Source organism: Nannospalax galili, unplaced genomic scaffold (genome assembly GCF_000622305.1).
Source record: "Nannospalax galili isolate Female #2095 unplaced genomic scaffold, S.galili_v1.0 scaffold6044, whole genome shotgun sequence".
In the NCBI taxonomy this organism is placed as follows: Eukaryota; Metazoa; Chordata; class Mammalia; order Rodentia; family Spalacidae; genus Nannospalax; species Nannospalax galili.
In genome coordinates this window covers 27,797-40,104 of record NW_008351071.1, presented here as the reverse complement: position 1 = coordinate 40,104, position 12,308 = coordinate 27,797, and positions in this window count along the sequence as shown.

Here is a 12,308-nt window from a genome sequence, read left to right as displayed (position 1 = left end):
AGAGATCAAAGTCACAAAAACAAAGTTCCTAGAAACCATCAGAAACGGTTTTTATTTGTTGTTGTTTTATTCCTGAAATCCTGTATTTCTTTTTGGTGGTATTTTAATTTTATGATTGCCAACTTGTTACATTAATTATATATGGTGTTATATATGCATATAATGTATGTATATGAAAAAAAGTTAAGATTTGGTCAAACTATATTTTCCCATTCAAATACAAAAAGTTTTCAAGGCTGCAAAAACTGTACAGTTGTTAAACAAGTTGTAAATAAAGACTTGTATAAAAATTCAGCTTAGACCTTTTCTTTTCTGCTCTTACAATGTGACAAGCACATCTAACAGTTGTCTGGTTTTGGTTTTTTTCCACTTGATTTTGGCACTTGCCAAAGTAGCTATGTAGGCATTAGCAGTCTTGGAGGCTAGAGGATGGACCTTCCCTCTGTAATCCACCTTGGACTCCACCTTCCATTATACCTTTCTTAAGATTTAAAATGTTATATGGAAGGAAAAAGGGTGGAGGTACCTTTGAAAGGTGGCTTTGATGAGGTCACTGAGGGAAAGCTACTTCCTCCTACCCAGAAGAATGAGATCTGAGTTCTACCTCTGGGCCTGGATAGAAGCTTGGCATTCTGATCTGACAGTGATTATGACGTTACAGACTATTTTCCTCTCCCTTAAGAGTTAATCCAAGTGAACCTGTCAATCCTTTGGCCTGGTGACTACCCTTCAGGTAAGGTGATAGATGTGTATGATAGATGTGTAAACATTAATATATTTTATTTACTTTTTTTATTTTATGTGTATGAAAGTGTTGCCTGCATGTATGAGTGTACCCGTGTTGTGCAATGCTGTGGAGGTCAGAAGAGGGCATAGGATTCCCCTGGAACTGGAGTTAAGGATGGTTCGTAGCCGCCATGTGGGTGCTGGGAATCGAACCCAGGTCCTCTGCAAGAGCAGCCAGTGCTCTTAACCTCTGAGCCATCTCTAAAGAGATGGGAGGAATAACTATTCCATTAACGGGTTAGAATAGTTACAACCTCAGCCCGTCCCTCAATACAGTACTTAAGATCTCTGCTAAGCCACCAGCTGTTCTGGGTTCTAACTCAGAACTTCCCTTTCTGTCTCTCTTCTTCAGATAAGCACACTCATTCTGGCTGTCTAGACATTTCTCACTCTTCTCTAAAGATATCTCGACCCTCCCACCCCCATTGCAAACTAACGGCACTGCTGAGCCCCTGCTTCCTGGACTGTAGCCCAAAAGGCATGAGTCTCTTCCTCTTACCCCTCTACCTCTAGCAACTGCTGAGGTTTGCAGCTCGCCTGCCCTGTTCTTCTCTTAAACTCATAAAATGATCCTCAAGCTTCCAATCCTTTTAAAATTATTTTATCAACAAGACCAAGTACACAAAAGGGAACTCCAGTTCCCTAGTAATACTGTCCCTGGGATCTAGTGTCCTCTGTGACAAGAATACAGATGAGACATACTGTGTAGAAGATGGTGTTTGTTAGTGTTATGAAAGATGAGTGAGCAACGGCCAAAGGCACTGTTGCAAAGAAAAGCATTCTTTGAAAGTGAGAGTAAATATGGACAGATGGGTGTGGGAGTACGTCTCTAATCTCACCACTGGGGAAGCAAGCAGGAGGATCTCAGTTCAAGGCCAGCCTGGTCTAAAGTGAGTTTCAGACCAGCCAGTGCTGACTGTATAGAGTGAGACTTTCTCAAAATGACAACAAAAAGTGAGAGAAATTACAATGACAAGGGAACTGGTATGCCAACCTGGATGTTTAGGTAGGCCATTGCTGTTTTCTAACATCTCTAACAGACAGCTTCCCTGAGCGGTGTTTCCCTGTTCAGGCAAGAGGCTCGTTTAGATGAACTTGAAGGAACCACATACGTCTAATCTTTTAAGCCATTTAGATTGCCATGTCTACCCAGAGACAGAACTCGGATCCCATTCATTTGGCCACAGGAAGGGGGCGATAGTTCAGTCATTAAGTACTTGCGATGTTGAGGACCTGAGTTCGGTATCCAGAACGAAAATTAAAAAGGCTGATGTGGGGACACACTTGAATCCCAGCCCTGGGGTGATAGAAACAGTCTCACTCTAGCCTAATTGGTGATTCTATGCCAGTGAGGGACCATTTCAAAAAACGTGAACGACTCCTAAGGAACAACCACCAAAGTTGTCCTCAAGCCTCCACACCCATGTTCACACATGCACAAGAGAAAGTCATGTACCGGGGTGGATTAAAAAGAGTTCATTAGGGGCTGCAGAGATGGTGCCATGGCTAAAAGCACCGACTGCTCTTCCAGAGGATCTGAGTTTGGTTCCCAGGACCCACATAGCACCCGATACATGTCAGTAGCCCCACTTCCTAGGGATCCAGAACCCTGTTCTGATCTCACATGATACACTGACATGCAGACAGAAACACTCATGCACATAACATATAAATAAGGAGGCCGGGCGTGGTGGCGCACTCCTTTAATCCCAGCACTCCGGAGGCAGAGGCAGGCGGATCTCTGTGAGTTCAAGGCCAGCCTGGTCTACATAGTGAGTACCAGGATAGCTGGGGTTACAGGGAGACCCTGTCTCAAAAAGACCAAAAATAAATAAATAATAAGGAATTAAAATATAAAGACAGCACTGCTTTACCAGAAGACAGCCTTCCATTAATGGGACTCAACAAAGCCCAACTTTCTCCCTCTCAGGGGCATCTTAATCTAAAGGAGGAGCAGATCTGATGCTTCCCCTTTCACTCTTAAAATTCTGAGGAAGATGAGTTGTAGAACGCCTCTTCCCTCACATGGTATTTGTCCTAGTTTGTTTCTCCATTGCTGTGATAAAACACTCAGACCAGTATCAACTTGGGGAGGAAAGGGTTTATTTAGCCTACATATTGTTAGGGTTCCAATAGCAGCCCCCCTCCCCAACAGGGACCTACAGACTTTGGAGCCTGGAAAAGGGAACTTAGCTGATAAGCACCTTGACCTTTGAGGTCATACCGGTGTGCGCCACCACGGCCGGCGGATGACGGCGCGGAGGGAGACCTACTTGAGGGATGGGCTGCTGATGCACATCCTGCTTCCCCCTCCCTGATTCCATACCCTAAAGCCCCCATATGTAAAGTCCCAGCTCACAACCCGTGAGCTGACATCTTTCCCTTCCCGAGGGAAAGGTGCCCCATGTGAAATAAATCTGTGTCCCACTGAGAATTCCATCTGTGCCTCGGTGCCTTCATCCATCCGCTCATGCTCTCCATCCGCGCCGCTCGCTCCCGCCCATTCTCTACCTATCACATATCCCGGGTCACAGTTCATCTGGGAGCCCAAGGTAGGAACTCAGCAGGAATCTGGAGACAGGAGCTGGAGCACAGGCCATGGAGGAATGCTGGCTTGCTCCCCTGGCCCCTGCTCGGCCTGCTTTCTTACGCAACACAGAACAACCTGCCCACAGTGGGCTGGGCCCTCCCACATCACTCAATAATCAAGAAGATGCCCCTCAGACGTGGCCACAGGCCAGTTCAATGGAAGCAATTCCCCAGTTGAGGCTTCCTCAACCCAGGTGTGTCAAGTTGACACAAAGCTACCCAGCACAGTATTTCAAATTCTAAGGGGGTGGAATTGTGGTACTTCCCCTTCCTTAAAATGTGTATGTTATCAGGACAATAGGAGGTGGTAGGGAACTGATTATGAGGGAGAGGTCCATCCTCAGTAACCTTCAAGCCTACTAACTTCTAAGCAGCTGCATTATCTATCACTTATAAACCCTTTCAGTTTTCCAGACTGATGGATTTTGTGATTTAGCCTGCTAGTTTAGATGTGTGAGCTGACTGACCAGAGCTCTAGAGACAAAAATTGAGCATGACATCTTCCCTTTTAGAGTTGTGTTAATATTGAGGCAAGGTAGAATAAGAGGAAAAATTAGGGGAATAAAGGAAGAGTTCCTCACTCAAGCCTTGCTGAAGCCTCAACAGCTGGGAATCAAGAATTCCAACACAACCCCATTTGCTGTGAAGGTTGCCAACATACAGAACAATTTTATGGAGAGATATTTCAAATAAAAATATTAAGATGGAAGTAAATCGTGCTTAAGACCTAGTGTGAATGGCTTTTCTTTCCCAGCTATAAGACTGCAAGTTTCAAGGAGTCTCACCAGAAACCTTATACTTACAGTATAAGGATATGTCTTAACCCTCTTGTGCACATCTAGCAGCTCTTGGCTTTATTTTAGCCGCTGTAATCCCATCAGGAGCACCTTTGAAGCCACCCTGAATCTCACCTATCAAACAGAAATGAAAAAGTTTTCTTAGCAACTCTGAGATTTAACTTGAGAACCACCAAAATGATAAACATGTCTATTGCTAAGATGTGTATGTGGAACCTTCCTTGAGAATCCTTTGTTCAGTATAGACAGGCCCTGAGATGTATTTCAGGTAAACAGGCCGTAATTACACTGGCAACCACAGTGAGGATTCAATCCTAGACCCAAACCAAAGGATTCTTTGCAGTTTTCCCAAGGAATGGGTGCTTTGAGATTTATGTGGTCTTTACTTGGTAAAGTGATTTGCAAGGCACTGTGGTTTAGAGTTTGGGCCAGTTTGGGCCAAGCAGCTGCCCCTGCCTGCAGCTGTGAAGGAAGGGAGCCTTGTTAGCGCTTTGTTGCTTTGCCTGCTGAGAGACCAGGGCTTTGGGGCGGCATGGAAAGATATCTCCCTGACCGCCTTGTTCTTCAAAATGGCCATGCCTTGAGCAGCAGTTTCAGAATCTAACAGATATTCTTCACTCTTCCCCTGAACAGCTTTCTGTTAAGCCCTGTTCTTAAATCTGTTTAAAAACATCTTTTAATAACTCTGCTCCACACTGGAGATCCCTCAAAGAGTTAATGGAGCTCCTCAGGCTGCTATGGGTAACAGCGTGGAGCTCGGCCTCCATTGCTGCTGCTGCTGACAGTCTGATCAGTTTTACAACAGACAGCACAACATTCTCTGTGGCAGCTTTTACAAAGCATCCTATTTAGGCAACAAATGTCCCATTTCTTTACTGCAGACCCTTAACAATTACTTTACCTCTATTCTGAATATTGACATCTGGAATTTTCAGTGAAATATAAACTTACAGTAGCCAGCTCGAAATTGATTATGTGTGCATTAAAATAAGGAGTTAAATAATTTCAAAGTGAAGTTAGTCAAATAAACTAGGATGCATTATCCAATGTAAGGCCCATTTATAATAAGTATGCATTTCATGTAACATTAGGAAAATAATTTTGAGTTTTCTTCTCTCAGAGCACAAATAACTATATTTAAATTAGCAGTTAAAGTTCCCAAATAGAAATTCCACCCTGCTGAAGGTCTGCAGTATATTTGAGTACCTTTATGCTGCTGTTCTGCTTCTTAAATATTTTATTATTATGTGTATGAGAGTTTTGCCTGAATGTATGTAAGTGCACCACGTGTGTGCAGTGCCCCGCAGAGGCCAGAAGAGATTTATCGGGTCCCCCAGAACTGGAGTTGTAGACGGTTGTTAGCCACCGTGTGGGTGCTGAGAGTCAAATCCAAGTCCTCTGGTAGAACAGTCAGTGCTCGTAACCACTGAGCCACCTCTTCAGTTCTTCTTTTATTCCTGCATCACAAACCACTCAAAACCTAGTGACTGCCAACAGTAGTCCACTGTCTGCAGCTTTCAGGGAGGCTCAGCTCCAATCCGTGGACGGCTCCCGTTCATCTTCAATCAGATGCTGCCTGAAACGTAGCAAATCTGAAGACTGTTTTTTTGCTATCACTTGTCTGATAACACCAGAAGACAGGACAGACAAGTCTCCCACTGCAGCCTCCTGACATATTAGTTTACATTTTTCTCACAAAATGAGCTTTCACATTAGGTACGTTTTAGCCATGCAAGTATAATGAGTTTTTAGAGCAAAAACCTGGGCTCTTATGCCCCAAAGCTAGGCTCAGCCATTGACCCCACATATACCCCACAAGGCAGTCCTACAATGGAAAAAGCAGAGATTTATTCACTGTGGTCACTTTGAGAAGAGGAATAAAGGGGTCCAATGACCCCAAGTCCATCTTTGGGGTACTCACAGGTTTAGGCTTAATTAGAGGGAGAACTTGGAGAGATGATCTAGAGGTCCACATAAACAGTCCTGATCAGGATGTAACTACACTTCGGTTGATCGGATCTCAGTTCTCAGTCTGCAGAGTGGCTGGTCCTCAGATCACGTCTGCTCTGGGGTACAGCCTTGCTTTTGTGGGGAATTGCCCTCATCTGTGTGTGTGTAAGTGGGGGAGGGGTCCTGGGAGGTCCAGGTCTTCCTGAAATCCAAGCTGACACAAGAAGAAAGGTTAAGGGTAATGATGTTATTTTTGTGCCTTCAGATGAAACCCAGGAAACGAAGGCAGAGATGTCAGGCTTTCATCCTGCTTTCCTTGTGGTGTTCCAAGGGGTAGAGTATGTGCTGGTGTTGGTGGTGTTTTTAAGATGGCCTCACATATGCTGGAACTCAATCTGTAGTCCAGGCTGGCTTTGAACCCACAGAGATCCCTCCGACTCTACCTCCCGAGTGCTGGGATTAAGGTTGTGTGCACCATGGCCAGCAAGTCAGTACTTTTTTTTTTAATATATATTATTTTTATGTGTATGAGTGTATAGCCTGCATGTATTTTTGAGTGCACCCGTGTCATGCAATGCTGCAAAGGTCAGAAGAGGGCATTGGATTCCCCTGGAACTGGAGTCAAGTGTGGTTCCTAGCCGCCATGTGGGTACTGGGAGTTGAACCCGAGTCCTCTATAAGAGCAATCTGTGCTCTTAACTGCTGAGCCATCTCTCCAGCCCCCTAATTTAGTGCTTTTTTAACAGTAGCATCTTCTAAGTGTGTTTCACAATTAGTTTCTCCCAGGCAAAAGTCCTAGGCTTCAGAGGTCCTTATGCCTTAACTTGCAGTCTACACATCACTTGTGTTTATTTGTTAAAAATGTCACAAACAAAACCAGGTGAGGGGTTGACAGTATACTCCACTTAGTGGAGGAATAAATGGCTTATTCAAAAGGCAGGAATTTTCTGCTACAAAGACCGTACTTCTCACATTCACTGGTATGCAGAGTAATCACTTGTATAAGTTCATTATAAACAAAACCAGAGGTAGAGGTGTTAGATTTTAAGGATTGAGAGAGAAGAGACTCAGGCGAGATGCAGATTATCATTGAGGTGAGAGCTTTGTTAAGAAGGTTGGTAATTGCAGACAGTATGGCAGGGATCCAAAGCAAGAGAAAGGCCTCAGTCCACCATAGCATGGTGCCTACCTTTAGAAGTCTCCAAGGGAGGGAAGATGCCCTGTTAGGAGGCCTCTGCACGGTTGTCCACCCCGACGTCCAAGCCCACTGACACTGTCCCATGCCCCATATGCCATTTTACTCTCATTGATTTTCATTTTTCTTTATAGCCAGTTTTTTAGCAATTAACTAAGAGCTAACATTTGCTTTTTTTTTTTTTTTAAATATATAGTCCTTCTTCTGTTTGTTGAGTTTCAAAGTTTGTAGTTTTCTTCCAATTTGGAAAAATGTAGCCATTCTATTTTTCAGATTTTTTTCCTGTACCTCTCCTCTGGTGAGACTAGCCACATGGACGTTTATGAACGGGAGTTGGCCTGCAGCTCCAGATGCTCTGGGGCTCTATTCTCTCTCATTCTGGATAATTTCTGTCTTAGTTACTTTTCTGTTGCTGTGATAAAACACTGACAAGGGACTTACTAGAAAGAAGAGTTCATTTGGCTTACAGTTCCAGAGGAATCAGAGTCCATCATGGCAGTGAGGCAAGAGGTGGCAGAAGCAGAGAGAGGAGCTCATGTCTTGAAACAGACACAGGAAGCAGAGAGCAACAGGAAATCCAGCAAGGCTTAAGAATTCTCTAAGCCCATCCCCAAGGACGTGCTTCCTCCCAAGGCCACACCCTCTAAACCTCCTGAAACAGCACCACCAACTGGGGACAAAATGTCCAAATACTTGGAGTCTATGGGGGACATTCTCATTCAAACCTCCACAGTGTCTATAGTGGTCTTTGAATTCACTTATCTTTTATTCTGCAGTGTCAATGAATGGAAATAAAGTATAGAAATAGTTTACCTATAGTCCATTGCTTTTTTGACAAGGGTAGCAACCCCATTTGATGAGGAAAGACTTTTTGTTGATTTATTGAGACAGTCTCACGATATAGCCCTGGCTAGCCTGGAACTCACTATGTAGACCAGGCTGACCTTGAACTCCCAGAGAGCCACCTGCTTCTGCCTCCCAAGTGGTGGGATTAAAGCCGTGTGCCACCACAGACAACTAAGGAAAGATTTTTTTTTAACAGGTGGCGCTGGAGCAAATGAATATCAATATGCAAAAGAATAAAGTTGGACCCCTGTCTTGTACCATATAAAAAATTTGCTTCAAATACACAATAGATGTACATGTAAGAGAGAAACTGTTGCCAGGTGTGGTGGCTCACCCTTTTAGTCCCAGCATTTGGGAGGCAAAGGCAGAAGCAAGCAGATCTCTGTGAGTTCAAGGCCTCCCTTGTCTACATAATGAGTTAGCTGGGCAACATAGTGAGAGGGAGAGTGAGGCTGATCAGAGGGACACTCTAAAGGGTGACTCAGGAAGTAGCTCAGGCTGTGAAGTGTTTTCTATGTGTATTATTAGGGTTCACTAGAGGAAGGAACAAAGCTGATAGAATGAATAGCTATTAAAAGGGGATTTAGAGGGCTGGAGAGATGGCTTCAGGGGTTAAGAGGGCATGCTGCTCTCACTGAAGCCCTGAGTTCAGTTTCCAACACAGTTTTCAAGAAGCTGGGTTCTGATGGCAGCAGTGAGGCAGCTGCACACGCATGCAAGATGCAAAGACAAGCACGGGAAAGCCGAAGTTCTTCCCTCAGACCACCTTATATCTTGGTCATACTGTGCACATTTAGGGTAGGTCTTCCCAGCTTAATCAACCTAATCAAGAAAACCCCTCACAGGCATGCCCGGAGGCTGACATGGTCTAGATAACCCCTCACAGGCATGCCCGGAGGCTGACATGGTCTAGATATTCCCTCACAGGCATGCCCGGAGGCTGACATGGTCTAGATAACCTCTCACAGGCACGCCCAGAGGCTGACATGATCTAGATATTCCCTCACAGGCATGCCCCGAGGCTGACATGGTCTAGATAACCCCTCACAGGCACGCCCAGAGGCTGACATGGTCTAGATAATCCCTCACAGGCATGCCCGGAGGCTGACATGGTCTAGATAACCTCTCACAGGCACGCCCAGAGGCTGACATGATCTAGATAATCCCTCACAGGCATGCCCCGAGGCTGACATGGTCTAGATAACCCCTCACAGGCATGCCCAGAGGCTGACATGGTCTAGATATTCCCTCACAGGCATGCCCGGAGGCTGACATGGTCTAGATAACCCCTCACAGGCATGCCCAGAGGCTGACATGGTCTAGATAACCTCTCACAGGCATGCCCAGAGGCTTACATGGTCTAGATAACCCCTCACAGGCATGCCCAGAGGCTGACACGATCTAGATAATCCCTCACAGGCATGCCCAGAGGCTGACATGGTCTAGATAACCCCTCACAGGCATGCCCAGAGGCTGACATGATCTAGATAATCCCTCTTGAGCATTCCCAGATGCTAACAGATCTAGATAATCCCTCGGGTATGCCCAGAGGCTTGTCTCTTAGAATAATTACAAATCCTGCCAAGCTGACAACCGAGATTAGCCATCACATTGGGTAAGCAAGACAACCTGAGTAAAAGAGCCAGGCATGGTGGTGAATGTTTATCATTGCAATGATGGGGGGCAGAGATGTGAATTCCTGAGGCTCACTGGCCAACCAGCAAAGATCCAAGCCAGTGAGAGACCATCACAAATTGTTTTTAAAAAGTGGCCAATGCCTGAGTAACAACAGCCAAGGTTGACCTCTGGCCTACATGAGCAAGTGGGCACATTTAAAAACTATAAAAGCCTTGGAAGAAATCAGACATGAGTCTTTGACAGTTCATCACATCCCTCTGTCAAACACTTTGCGTGGCCTCCAGAACATGACTGTTGCCTAGATACTCCCTAGCTCCACCTCCACCGCTGTCCTTACTTCGTCATTTGCCACCTTTACGTCATTTGCACCCCCCCAATACACATTAAGGAGCCTGTCATGTTTGACGTACAGCCACAGTTCAAGCCTTGATCACATTCTGTTTTCTGTCCACTCACCCCGTTGCTAATCTCATCTAAGTATCTGTATGCTAATGACCCAAACTGGAATCTCCAGCATAGACATGACTGAACCAGACTTCTATTTTCAAATGCCTAGCGAATTTATGTACATAGCTATGTAAAGTTATATTGGCCCCAACAAGTACAAAAGAAGTCCTTCCCCTAGCACCCCCCATACACGTTAGGGAGACACGATCTCTGTCATTGCAACAAGGTCCCTTATCTGCAATTGGAAACATTTTCTTCCAGCTACTGAGGCACAAAGCCTTGGGCCTCTTGTTCGCTCACCCCATCCCCACGTCTAATACGTGACAAATTGTGACAACCCTCTGACTCTCAGGGATTATCTACATTAGGTTGAGACCCGCCCTAATTGTGGATGGTACCATTCCTTGCTCTAAGTTGAATGAAAAGGAGAAGTCAGCTGAGCATAAGCAGTCATCACTCTCGGGTTCTTGACTGTGGACTCTGTGACCAGTTGCCTCCTGCTCCTGCTGCCGTACCTTCCCATCATGACAGACTGTATCCCCTCCAGCAACCAAAATCAGTCCTTCCTTAAGTTGCTTCGGTCAGGTATTTGATCACACTAACAAGACAGGTAACTAATGTGCCTGCCTAGTCAAAGTCACCATCTCTGCACAGTTGTAGTTGCCTCTCCGGCCTTCCTCCCTCACCTTGTCCTACCACACCACTGTGTTTGGAGGAACACAGACGAGGCAGAGGAGATAGGACGCCCTATAGAACTCGGGCCTTTGGGTGAAATGTGAAGTTGCTGTAGGAGTTGGATTACTGGAGTGACATAATAGCAATTGGGCTTTAACTGGTCTCTGTGCCTTGTCCTCTTCACCTCTCACCCATCCCCCGTTACTTCACTCCTGCCCGTGGCCTCCCCATCCATAAGCACACCAAACTCTCCTCCTCAGGGTTTCTGGACTTCTGCCAGGAATCATCTCCACGGATATCTGCATGGCTCACTCCTCCCCCAAATCATCACTCAGACGTCATTAAATGAGGGCTTCCCTGCCTGTGAACTGCCAACTGTTGCCCACTTCCTGCCTTTCTGTTCCTCTTTCCTGCCTTTCCTGCTCGGTGTTCATCACCATCTAATATTTACTAAACACACTATAGAACAGAGACTTTCCTTGTTTGTAATGTCCTATCAGAGTTGGAAGAGTAGTCCGCAGCAGTCACATGAAGGTGTTCACTGAGTCAAACATTTTCCTTTTGATTAAGTTTTTGAGTTATTATACAAAATAATGTTCTTCATTATGTTGTTTTCAGACCTGCACGGTGGACCTGTGAGCTGAAATAACCCTTTCCTCCCCAAGTTGGTTTTGTTCAGTTTTTTATCACAACACAAACGAAATTAGAACACCCACTGAGCCACCTCATTGGCCCATAATATTTTCTTTGGTCTTGTTTTGTTTTGTTTTGTTTTTTTGTTTTTCTTTTTTACATATAGTTTTGGGGGGGAGAGTGTGCTCCGTGGCACACATGTAAAGATCAGAGGACAACTTGCAGGAATTATGGGAATTGATTCTCCCCACCATTTGAGAGCCAGCTTCATGTGGGTCCTGAGATGCTGAAGTTAGGGTGCTAGAGGGCAGAAAATAAAACCTCTGACCTGTGGGGTGAACTCTGCACAAATCCTGAGGCACCAGGGGTTAAACCTACTGTGAATAAAATTTTTTCCTGATTTCTTTCTCAGAAAGTTTCTTTTGCTAGTCGTTTGTGATGTTAATTTTGTATCCCTTTTGCTTTGTTTTAAAGTGTTCAGCAGCTCTCAGCGTTTGCTGGTTGATTGTATAGGGGCTTCTAAGTTTAGAATCATGAAGTCTGCAAACAAAAATAATAAGACTTTTTCTGTCCTGTTTGTGTATCTTTCATTTCTTTCTCTTCCCTCATTGCTCTAGCTAATAATTCAGGTATGTACTGAATAAAACCAGAGTAAGCAGCCATTTCTCTTTCCTTATTTTCAAGGGAATGCTTTTACTTTTCCACAATTTAGTGTAGTATTGGCTGTGTGTATTTTTATATATCCTTTGTTG